Raw genomic sequence first — 12,150 nt, forward strand, 5'->3', positions numbered from 1 at the left:
CAGTAAATTGCTTTTTGAAAGAAAGCATGTGGGGTCACACACTGGGCCCAGTTTATAGAATGATTCCCTTAACCTCATGTTCCCACCAGTCAAGTCTATTACCTATCACTCTCTCCTTCTCTCCTTTCCTGACATCCTTCCCAGGTTCTGATATATTTATACAAGCGTGGAATATGTCTTATTTGACTCTAATTCTATGAGATCATTTCTTTTCAGCTACACATATAAGTTAGTGCATGCACTATTTGTCTTTCTATGTCTGATTTATTTCACTTAACGTAATGTCCTCCAGTTCCGTCCAAAGCACTGGATTTGGTGGTCTCTCATGACCAACAGCACCATTTTCTAAATAAACTGGCATCTAAAACTTTCGGGTGAGAGGCGGAAGGAGGTAAAAGAGACGTGGAAATAACAGCATGACTCATGGGCTGAAGTGCAAAGTGGTTAAATTTAGACCTTGCCCTGAGCACTCTGTAGGTGGAAAACAGGGCAATTGATTTCCACTTCTCACTCCTTTTCTCCTGTGTACACTGAAGATGAAGGGTTAGAGTGGTCCAAGGTGCGTGGGTTATTAGGGGTGGGGGCAGTATGTACATGTGCTGACTGGTGAACCCCAATTTCTCTTCTGGTTTTGTACATTCAAGGGAACTCTTTTTTCAAAGAGCAAATAGTAACCCACGATCAAAACTGCCATAGTCTCTTCAATTATGTGTGCATAATTTAGGTAAAAGGATTCTCTCTAATTTCTTAAATTTGCTACACCTTTGGGATATAAGCAGCGACATTTTTGATATTAGGTTTTTTGAAACAGACACATCAGAAAATGTTTCACTTTAAGAAATGATCAGTGAGGGAAGGTTACAGAATGTGGTCAGTTCTCTTTCTTGCTTTAGCACCAGACTTAGTATAACCCCAGGGTTTTTAAGAGCTGTTAAAAAGCATCCAGTTCCTTTCTTATTTTTAAAATTGCCAGCTGGGCAGAGAGAGAGCCTTTGTGGCTTCAGCCCATGAGAGCCAAAAAACATTTTTAATTGCATCAAGTCACTGGAAAGCAAGGAGATCGATATTCAATGTTCACTTTTGAATTTAAATGTCAAAGTCTGACCGTAGTCCAACTCATAATACCAACATAAATCAGTAGAAATCTGAAAGTGTTCTTTGGTTTGCTGTGATGGCTAAGATCCTAAGCACTGAAGAAAGAGCAAACTTGCCATGGATCAAATTGTTCTAGATGTGTTCCTGTCAAATGGTAATACTGAGAGGAGAGATGCCGCTTCATAAATCCTGCTAAGTGGTGGCTTTGTCCCACCTCCAAGCAAAGATGTCTTTAGTTGCGCTAGAGTGTCACCTAGTGGTCCTTATGGAAAACACATGCTCTGCTAATAGACCTTGTTTCTGCTTTGAGAGAAAGGGGTTACTGGGGTAACTCATTATGAGTGGCAAGGTCCACGACTTCTCTTATTCCACTGAAACCTACTGGAGGTTGAATTGGTTTGCCTCAATCTCTGAGTCACCTGCCCTGTTGGACTTGGGAAGTAGGGGATGTGAGGGACCCAGAGTCGTAGTTGGCCCTGGTGTGGTGCTAGAAAATTCAGACTGAAGGCCACACCTCTGCTGGATGCTTCTGTTCACCTGCTGAAGAACGAGGCAGTGCTCAGCACAGAAGACTCGGACATGAGTGCCTTCCATTGCCTCCCACATGTTGCCAAAAGTAAGGGGCCAGGGGCTCTCCCTGATCCCAATAGGAATAAGCTGGTATTTATTTATTTATTCTTTTTAGTTATACGTGACAGTAGGATCTATTTTGATATATTTATACAAGCCTGGAATATGTCTTATTTCCATTAAGACCCCGGTCTTGTGGATATTCACGATGCTGAGATTCACTGTAGTATGTGCATATGTGTACATAGGAAAGCTAGGTCAGGTTCATTCCACTAGCATTCCTATTCCTATCCTGCCCTCGCTTCCCTTCATCCCTCTCTATCTAATCCACTGAACTTCTATTATTTCCTCCCTATTGTTGTGAGTCACACCCACATAGCAGAGAAAACTTTAGAGCTTTGGTTTTTTTTGAGATTGGCTTATTTCCCTAGACATGATAGTCTCCAGATCCATCCATTTAGCAGTGGATGTCATAAAGTCATTCTTCTTTATGGCTGAGGAATAATCTGATTTTTGACACTTTACTTCCTTCTTACAGTGGGATCTCTGAAGGTATATTGCAGGCAAAGTCATCTACATCAATAACACAACTTAAAGAAAGGCGAGTTCACTAGACTAATGTGAACAGTGGTCACATCAGCATCGCCTGCTCAGAAGTAGGTAGGGAGCCAGATTATGAGCTATTCTCATTCCCTTGACCCCAGAGTTGGTATGTCATCAGTTTACTTGAGAAAGAGTGTAAAATAGGAGAGGTGTTATGTCCAGGGATGGGCAAAGGAATCCAGAAAAGTTTACATGAAAAGAAAAGGTACGTTTAAATCAATATGGGGCCAGTTGAGGTGATGCGGGCCTGTAACCCCAGGGACTAAGGAAGGAAAATGGCAAGTTTAAAGCCAGCCTTGCAATTTAGCAAGGCCCTAGGCAACTTAGCAAGATCCTGTCACAAAATAAGACATAAAAAGGGCTGGGGTGTGGCTCAATGGTAAAGCACCCCTGGGTTCAACCCCTGGTACCAAACAAACACCAACTACTGTGGGAACTGAAGGATGGATGAGATTTCTGCAGGCTGAGATGGGGTTGGGGATAGGTATAAACCAGGGTGGGGGGTAGATGCAAAGATAGGGAAAAATTGGGGCCTGGGAAAGAGATGCTAATTTAGAAGAAGCTGAGGTGTCAGGAGAGGTCAAGGAGGAACAGGAGGGTGGAGGGAAGCCCGGGGCAGCTAGAAGGCTCAGAATCCTCCTGCTCACATGGAGGGCATGAGAAACAATAAAAGATTCCTGAGCAGGAGGTGGGATCTGAGATAGGCAATGAAGGGACACATCTGGTAGACTGTGGGATGTGCTGGGTGTTGGGCGGGGCTGGAGGTAGGAATGGGGACTTGGGGACTATTGCATTTTTACAGCAGCCTCTGTGAGTCAGAAGGGCCTCAGAGACCCAGCGGGGTGAAGCGCATGGAGATATTAATTGTCCTTTATACTTAGAAACATAAAGCAGAATTGGGCTAAATTGGGGAATCGAGGACCTTAGGCAAGACCTCAAAGTTAAGCATTTAAAGGTCTTTTAAATTTACGACAATGTGTCTAGATATGTTAACATGGGGTTGGAATATTAGGTTTTCAGTCCTTTGTTCTTAACTCCAAAACCCCTGCAGATGCTAATGCTTTCTGGATTTATTTTTATGTTTTAATTTTTATTTTATTTTATTTTTTAACTGAAGGTCAGGAGGGGCCTCAGAAATAATTTAATTTGAGGATGGCAAATAGGTTCGTGTCTCACGTGCTAATACCAGTTCAGCCGTGGTCCTAGCTGGCTGGAGAAGTATCTGGCTCTGTTGAGAAGGACTCTGGGGCACAGCTGCTCTAGCTTCATGAGAATGTGTCCTCATGTATCCCTGGCACATTTTTAGGACAAGAAAATACAAATGTTATGTACTTGCCATCCTTGATCCAAACTTCTTTTACAGTTATTTTTTTTTTTTTTATAAATTCTAGAGTTGTTTTAAGAGAGGTTTATGTGACTTAAGCTCACATAGTAAAAATTTAGAGTTTGAATGTCATGTTCATTGTTCTTTCCTTGCCGAATGGGGTCTCATTATCAAATAGGGCCCCTCTGAGGCTTTTCTTTTCACTGACCTTGTGTATGTGTACATGCATGTGCGTGTGCGTGTTTAAATGGAGAAAGGAGAGGCACAGAGACTCACTTTGTGGGGACAGGGGAATGCACAGTTGGGAAGTTAGCTCAGTCTTTCAGAGTATTATTTGTCATGGATTGAACCAGGCTCCTTGGTCAGTCAACTTTGAAGGGCCCTGCAGTTTCTGAAGTACAGTCTGAAACACGGCCCTGCCTGAGAGGCTCAGTCTTCTCATGCCCTTTACACATGACAAGTACAACATAAATATGGAATTGTACTAAAACAGGTTCTCTGGGATAACAAAAAACTTGGCTTAGTTACTTTTTACAGGAAAGGAACAAGAAGCCAAGCACATATTGCATACTCTCTCTTATATATGGAAATGAAAACAAACATTGACCTGAAGGTAGAAGACTGATTACGGACATTGGGAAGGGTGCCGGGGCTGGGGAGGGGTGACGGATGAAGGGTGGGTGGACATGATCAGTGTGTGCTGCATGCACATATGGAAATATCACACCAAATCCCATTAATATGTACAAGAGCGAGTCGATTAAAAACAATAAGGTACAGAGATGCATCTTTAGACAATAATGTTATCATAAACTCTTCTGATGATACTATGGTTTCCTCAATCATCCTAAGTTTGGTTGAAAAGTCCTTAAATCCTTTGCTTTTTTTTTTTTTTTTTTTTTGTCCTTCATTTTTAACCTTCTGATCTCTGGACATTTCACAGATTCTTAGCCCCTCTACCTAAATGCTAAATCTCCTTAAGGGGAGTTGGAACAGAAAGTATATAGGAATTGTCAATCAGAAAACATGAGGTCTTGGAGAGGGGTTAGGTTTCCATAGAGCTTCACGATCCCCAAAGAACACAAACTGCTTTTGTTAGGTGTGTCTTCTTGCTTTTGCAAAACTCCATTTGTGCTGCCCAGGATCAGCTATATAATTCGCAGGAAACAATGGAAAATGTCAACGTGGGGCCCTTTGTTCAAACATTGTTAAGTCCTTCAAGATGTAATGATAGAACATTCAAGCAAGCACAGGCCCTTTGCAACTTTCCAGGCTGTGTAACAGGAAGCCACCTGGTGCTGCCTCTGCCACATCCTTCCTGGTGGCAGTGAGGAATCTTTGATCTGATATTGTTCTAGAATGTGTGGACTTAGTGGGGGCAGGTGGGACTTCACAATTATGGTTAATGTTCCATCATGTAAGCTGAGATAGGACTCAAGTTAACTTGCAGGGAAAAGGTGCACCACGAAAACTTGGTTAAGTTCATTTCTCTGAAGCAGGTAAAGTTCAAACCCCTTTTATTCAAGAATATTGCTTCTAGACTTTCCTGAAGCCAGAATTGCTCTATAAAAATATCACAGAGTATTATACAGGATTAAAAAAAAACACAGTATGCTTCCTAATATCTTGGAATTTTTTTTACAAAGCACATCACTCATGACCATAAATATGTTTATTCTGTCTTTCGGCCAATGACACACATCTGATAAACAGCTAGTTAATTTTAACATATGTACAGAGTCTATGATTAAGACTTAAAGTTATCAAAAATTCAACTATAACATGTTAAATTTTTTAAAAAGTTTACCTTGAACACTTAAAAGAAACATAATTTACCTAAATGCTTGAATTATCTAAAAAATAAAAAGAAAATTACTGTTAAGCTAAACAAAGAAACAAATAAAACCTTCTTGGGAAGTTGAATGGGCTCTGATGACTCTGATGAGGTAATCCTTTTGCTGGAATTTAAAAATCTAATATGAAACAAGAATATTTGCAAGAATACAGAGTTCTTCAAGAGCAATTTTGAACTATATCCTTAAACAAAACCAGAACTTGGCAAAGGTCTTAAAAAGTTATATAACACAATGCTATAAAGTTAACCTCCCTTATGGTCTATTTAAATTATGAGACACTGATGATTTTCATTTATTGGAGAAAATTCGTTATATAAGTTCAAAACTACACATAAGTTTTCAATGCTTAAGCTTATTAACCAGGCCAAGAAAACAAAATGCAGATGGAAATAAAAAGTCTTTAGTCCTTTTTTTTTTTCCTGTCAAGAAAATAACCACAATTTAGCAACCTTATTAAGCATTCAGTGGACAGCTTGAGCCAGGTGCAGACAGAGCAGGCAATCTTGGTTTTGTTTATCTATCTATCTATCTATTTATCTATCCATCTATTTATTTATTTATTTTTATCACCAACATTATTAGCCACGTCTTTCTGCTAATCAATTTTAGCAAGTTGAGGTAAAACACATGCAATATTTTCTGGCAAAAGCATATGTTAAACAATATGTGATCCATACTGTGTGTCATCCTGGGGGATCTACTTGACTGTGTCACACTGAGAGCAACCAGTGTGTCTGTGATACATCTGTAAAACAAATTATATGCACCAAATACACATGGCATTTCAATCTCAAAGTGCAAGATAATTGAATCCACAATGATGGCACTGAAAAATTCCAGTGGCTCAAAATGAATCTAAACTTCCTTATGCTGGCAGCACAATGTCGCTGAGGGTATTGGTTTTAGAAGCTTGGAAAGGCACAGTTTTAGCCATTTTGACTGGGTAACATTTACATATGCATGTCCCTATAAAGCTCAAAAGATAATACTGGTTTAGTACCAAAACGAAAACCAAACAGAAAAAAACAACCCAACCTTTCTTTCTACTCTTGGCAAATAATGAATTCTGATGAGTCCTTGTGTGCACAATACTTGCACACTAACTCTTCCTGCACAAAGGTACCCAGGGCTGCTTGGAATGTTGGTAGCTATGATTGCCCTTATTAGTTTACTAATAAAAAGTTAAAAAAAAAACTGTGTGTAGAATAAGGTAATAGTTTCATCTAATCAGGAGAGTGGAAAGCAGGCACTGCTTTCTAGATTGTAAGCTCTCCTTTGTGTGATTCTTCTCCATCCTTTCTGCTTTGCTGGAATGAATAGACTGGTCGATGATGGACATGTTGAAGGTCTGATGAACAGAGGCTCCATCAGAATGCACAGGAAGATAAAACTGATCTTCAAAAAACATCTTCTCCTGGACCAGCATCCTGGGGAAGTTCTTTCTGATGCCTGCTGATACGGGCTGCAGCCTGGGGTAGGGCTGGTGCACCAACTCTGTCACACCATTGCTACTGAAATCACTTTCAGAAAGGAGTGACCTCTTCATGCCCCATCTATTTCCCAGTTTTACCATTTCTCCAGTGTTCACAATTCAAACAATTCACTTCTGGAATGTCATTATTCCGTTCAAGTTTACTCTCTAGACTTAATATATTGGTTGGTTCAAATGCAGGGTCTGAAGTTTGGCTGGCAAGATCAAACCAGGTTCTTCCTTAACTTCGACTTGGACCTTCATCTGACTCTGCAGAGGCCATATCCACTGGCATAGAGAGCTCAGCAGAGACAATCAGGAACCCATCACCTTGAGCAGTTTTCGTCTGACTTGTTTTATTCTGCTCAGAGTGACTGTTCAGCAGTGCAAATACTCCATCTATACCCTTCAAGTCATTAGTCCAGTCAACCAGACTACGTCTATAGTTGAGTCTGTACCTATAGATGATTTCGTTCACACTGTATAGTTCCTCCAGACCTTGCCAGCTCATGGCTGTTATGAGACTGAGCAGATTAACCTTCCCATCCGTCCCATAACTGTCCTCTGTGGAGAGAGAGATAAAGGTGTCTCATTAGTGCAAAACATGTTTTCTACTTAACTGGACAAGCAACTGACCCTGCAAATCAATTCAAAATAGAACACTACAAGTATTTTTTCCTAATCAAGGAGTGGCCTTAATTACAAAGATAATTGCATGACAACTAAAAATTGAAAAGAAAAAAAAAAAGCCAGGTGTGGTGGTGAACGCCTGCAATCCCAGCAACTAAGGAGGCCCAGGTGCGAGGATCATAAGCTTCAGGGTAGCTTGGGCAACTAGCAAGACCCTGTCTCACAGAATAAAAAGGGCTGCGAGATTTAGTAAAGCATCCCTGGGTTCGATTCTCAGTACAGAAAAAGAGAGAAAAAAAGGGAAAGAATAAAGATCAAACAAATAAAAACTTCTCCATGTTGGCATGGTTGGTGTAGGAATTGGCACCGTCCTACCCATCAGAAGACTTGAGTTTTACTGTCACTCTGTCACCAGGAGAGCATGTGAGACTGTGAGTCTTGGTCAAGTGCCACTCCTCTCTAAGAGGAACTGGAGACTTTGGAGACACAACTGATTCCAGATGTTGGGGGGCAAAAGCACAAGATGAACCTGGAACACGCTGCTGGGCTAGAAATCAATGCAGTGCTCAAGAATGATGGGGATGAGCCAGCAGCACGCTGAAGCCACTGGAAGGACACCAGTGGCTGAACTTGGAACACTTGGATCATTAAAAGACATAATGATAGCAAAAGAACATCCATGGAATAAAAGGAAGGCTTACCATTCCATATGGATACAAATAGAGAAGTAAGAAGGGACATCACTGCTTTACCATGGAACACTACCTCAGAAATGGAAGGAACACCCAGCATCTTGGGAGGCTGAGGCAGGAAGGAGGATTGCTAGTTCAGAGCCAGCCTAAGTAACCTAGCAAGGACCTGAGCAACTTAGTGAGAGCTTGTCTCAAAATGAAATGCAAAATAAGGCTGGGGATGTGGCTCAGAGGTTAAGTGTCTCTGGGTTCAGTCCCCAGTACAAAAAAAAAGGGGGGGGGGACAACTGGGGTGGAAAAATCAACAATTGCAGTCATCATGTTAACATTGAGTGATTCAGGCAAGAATCAAGACTGTCTGCAAAAGCTAGTAGGTGAATTACTTATTAATTGAAAAGGAAGAATAGTAATTATACAGAGGATTAATCTAGCAATCCACACTTTAGCCAAGTTATCAAATGTTACACCACCCAACAGATGTCATGCAGCTCCTGATGAGATATCCTGAGGGTACAATGTTGTTTTAGTTGTATTCCTGCCCCAAATGCAAAACTCCAGTCCCATGATGAGGGAACATCAGACAAACCTCAAACTGAAGGACACTCTGCAAAACAACTGGCCTGTACTCTTCAAAATGTCATGACCAATGACAAAATGTTGACGAACTGTTGCAGAAGAAGTGATACTGTAAAGAGGTGACAATTTACCGCAGTGTATGGTTCTGGATTGGATTCCAGATCAGACAAAGAAAAGTCAAAAAACTATAATTATGACATTATTGGGGACAATTGGCGACATTTGAATATAGAATGTGGATTAGAGGATACCTGTCAACACTGAATTATCTGATTTCAATAAATTTACGGCAGTTCTGTAAAAAAATGCTCTGAGGAAATATATATTAAAGCATTATTATATAAAGAGATATGATGTCTGCAAATTACTCAAAACTGATTTAGAAAAAGAAAAGTGTGTAATATGGGGGAGGGGCAGAGAGAACAAGGGGAAATGATGAAGCAAGTAGGGTAAAATTTCTTGAAACTATTCTTGCAAGCTTTCTGTAAATGCAAAGTTAAATCAAAATAGAATGTTGAAAAAGAATTAGACTTTAAGACCTCAAACCCCCATGTCCTTGTCCTGGGTTCTGCCAGCCTTCAGCTCACAAAAGGAAGTCTTTGTCTTGGGCCATTCTGAGAGCAAAGGTCTGAGTAGGGTTGTTCTGGAGAGCATCTCTAGGCTAATTCTAGATGATTTCAAGTTGTGGTAATTGTCACCCAACCCTCGAAACAGAAAGGTTGTGAAACCATTAAGAAAGATTCAAGAACCCACATGGTTCTCAAACTGAGTTTTAGTTCTTCCTTAATGACACAAAATATGCTAATGTCCTATGAGCTAGTGTCTCTGCCCTCTTTGGCACACTGTTTCTTTTGTGGAAGCTTGCTGCGTGCTGTGCTGTTCTCAGCATGCTCACCAGCAAGGCTTGGACTTGAACCCAAGGTTGACTATCTCCAGCACCTGTGTTCATACCCACAGTGCAGTGCAGCCATGTCACCCACATCCATCATCAGAACCAACTGTTGCTCTATGGAGAGATGAAATGGATACAAACCAAAGCAAGGTGAACAGTCTGGTTGTTGAGGGTGGAGCTCCATGTCGTCATCTGGCCTGGAGGACCTGGTGCAAAGGCTCTGGAAGCAATCTTGCCAGAGCCAGCCTGCCCAAAACTATACACCATAGTCCCACGCTGACCAGTTCAGGACAGGACAACTGGTCAACCTCAGATTTTGGGAAAGAACTACTGATCGACCACCCAGGGAGAGACGAAGAGAGAAGAGGAGAAGAGGCCCTCTAGACCTCATAGTCATACACTGATCAGCTCAGGACAGAACAACTAGTTGGCCTCAGCTTTTTGGAAAAGGACAACTGGTGGTTCATCCTGGGGGGAGGGGTGGGGGAGAGAGAGAGAGAGAGAGAGAGAGAGAGAGAGAGAGAGAGAGAAACTTTCCCTTATAGCCAGTAGGCCCACAGCCATGACTGCCAGGAACTCTTCTAAGACATCAAAGAGCAGAAGTGGTGACTTTCAAATGCAAAAAGGGAAAATAAATACCCTATCAACCTGTTGATCCTACTCTATTTTGCAAGACAGAAGTTATTGCTTTCAAATCAAACTAAAAATTATTTCCTAAGTTGTGGGTGACTTTTTCTTACTGGAAAAAGACTGCATAAGAAAAGCATTTCAGCTGCCTTTGCCTCTTACACTTTGTAACTATGAAAACAAGTCAACAAACAAAAACAAAAAGAGGGAACTCTAAATAAATCTGAAGATTAAATTTTGAAAATCTATAAAAAGAAGATAGTTTTAAAACACGTATAATCCACATTGTACATGATAAATTTTCTACAATACTCTGTTGAGCTTTTCAATTCCAAATCTTTCAGATCTGATAGTTATCATTTTTCTCATTAATTTAAGATTAAAATACATCTCATTATTATTTTTTAACTAACAAAGTCTTAAGGAACTAAGGCTTTTGAGTGGGCTTAAGTGGTGTGCCATGGATGGAGGGCTCTGTACTGGTAAACGCCACCCAGACATACAGGTTTTTCTGCTGGCTCCACATATACAGTGGCTTGTTTTACATCTGTTCCAACAAGACACAATGAACAGACAAGGCCACATTCAACATGCAGGTAGGGTCCAGTGAGTCCCCAGGTGTGATTGACAAGGCAAACATTCTCTTAGCAAACCCCCTGTTAAGATGTGTCTGCAATGGTGAACATCTGCTGTAAGATGGTTCACCTTATGGATTATGAAAAGGTAGAGTCTGGAAATTCCAGTTATTTTGAATTGTAGAGTATCTTAGAGTTGCCCTTTGGTAAGGAGCTTCAAAAGAAAAAGAAAAGTAACAAGTAACATCCTGTAACCCTTGTTCACGTGCTTCCCAAAGCTGAAGTTGCCAAAGCTGTGTCAGAGTGACTGCAGAAGCAATTGATTATTTAGCTCCTTGGGTGGTGGTGGCAGGGATCAGGAAAGGGGAGCATCCTGTCCCAGATGCCTGTCACTTAACTGCACCCAAGTACAGTTAAATACACCTCCTTCATTTCAGTTGACCAGGAAGGACTTCATGGAGATAACTGACTCAGCTCTGACTAGGTGTGTGTCTTAAGTTACCTGCTAATAATTTAAGATTAAGATACATTTTAATTAGTTTTTTTTTTTTAGCTAACAAAGTCTTAAGGAACTAAGGCTTTTGAGTGGGCTTAAGTGGTGTGCCTTTCACCTCTTTCATGACAGAAGTGAGAGGATGCTAGACTGAAAATCCCTCAGCTGTAAAACAGAGTGCATTAAAACATAACTGTGAAGTCAATATTTAGTATTAGGTTCTTTTATAACGTTACACTTCAGAAATGTCTTAATGCGACTGCAGGGAGCAGGGAAAATAATCCTGGTGTATGAATCTTTTAAATGTACTTGGAGGGGGGAGGTGACTCAGGGTCGATATAGGGACAGATGGAAGAAAGGAAAGAAGAAAAATGGGAGAGAAAATAGAAGAGATGCATAATGGCTATCAAATATCCTCAGTATCACCTCAGAAGAGGTGACAAGGACAGGCCCCATCTTCTTCACATGGCATGCCTTTAATAGACCCTTCTGAGGTCTGTGCAATGGCTGATATTCCTGGTGACTGAGGCACACATTCCATGTGTGGGTCCCCCCTCCAAAACACAGTGAGGTAGGAAGGGATAGATGTGGCTGAAGGGGAAGAAGATGTCAAGGCTGGATGCTTATGATGTTTATGTGTCTCAGTGCTATGTTGATACTTGACTGAGTCTTGACTCTAGATATCCTCCCTTGACCTCTGACACCTTCTGTGAATTCACCACCACCCTGCAGAACCTTCCACGTTC

At 41.0% G+C, this 12,150-nt stretch overlaps 1 pseudogene; it reads right to left on the bottom strand.

Annotated features, from left to right (window-relative positions):
- Window positions 1-7,452: 7,452 nt before the first annotated feature.
- The window catches only part of LOC114101540 (extracellular sulfatase Sulf-1-like), a 28,399-nt pseudogene continuing 23,701 nt past the window's right edge, over window positions 7,453-12,150 (bottom strand).

The sequence above is a fragment of the Marmota flaviventris genome, chromosome 15 (genome assembly GCF_047511675.1).
Source record: "Marmota flaviventris isolate mMarFla1 chromosome 15, mMarFla1.hap1, whole genome shotgun sequence".
Taxonomy (NCBI): domain Eukaryota; kingdom Metazoa; phylum Chordata; class Mammalia; order Rodentia; family Sciuridae; genus Marmota; species Marmota flaviventris.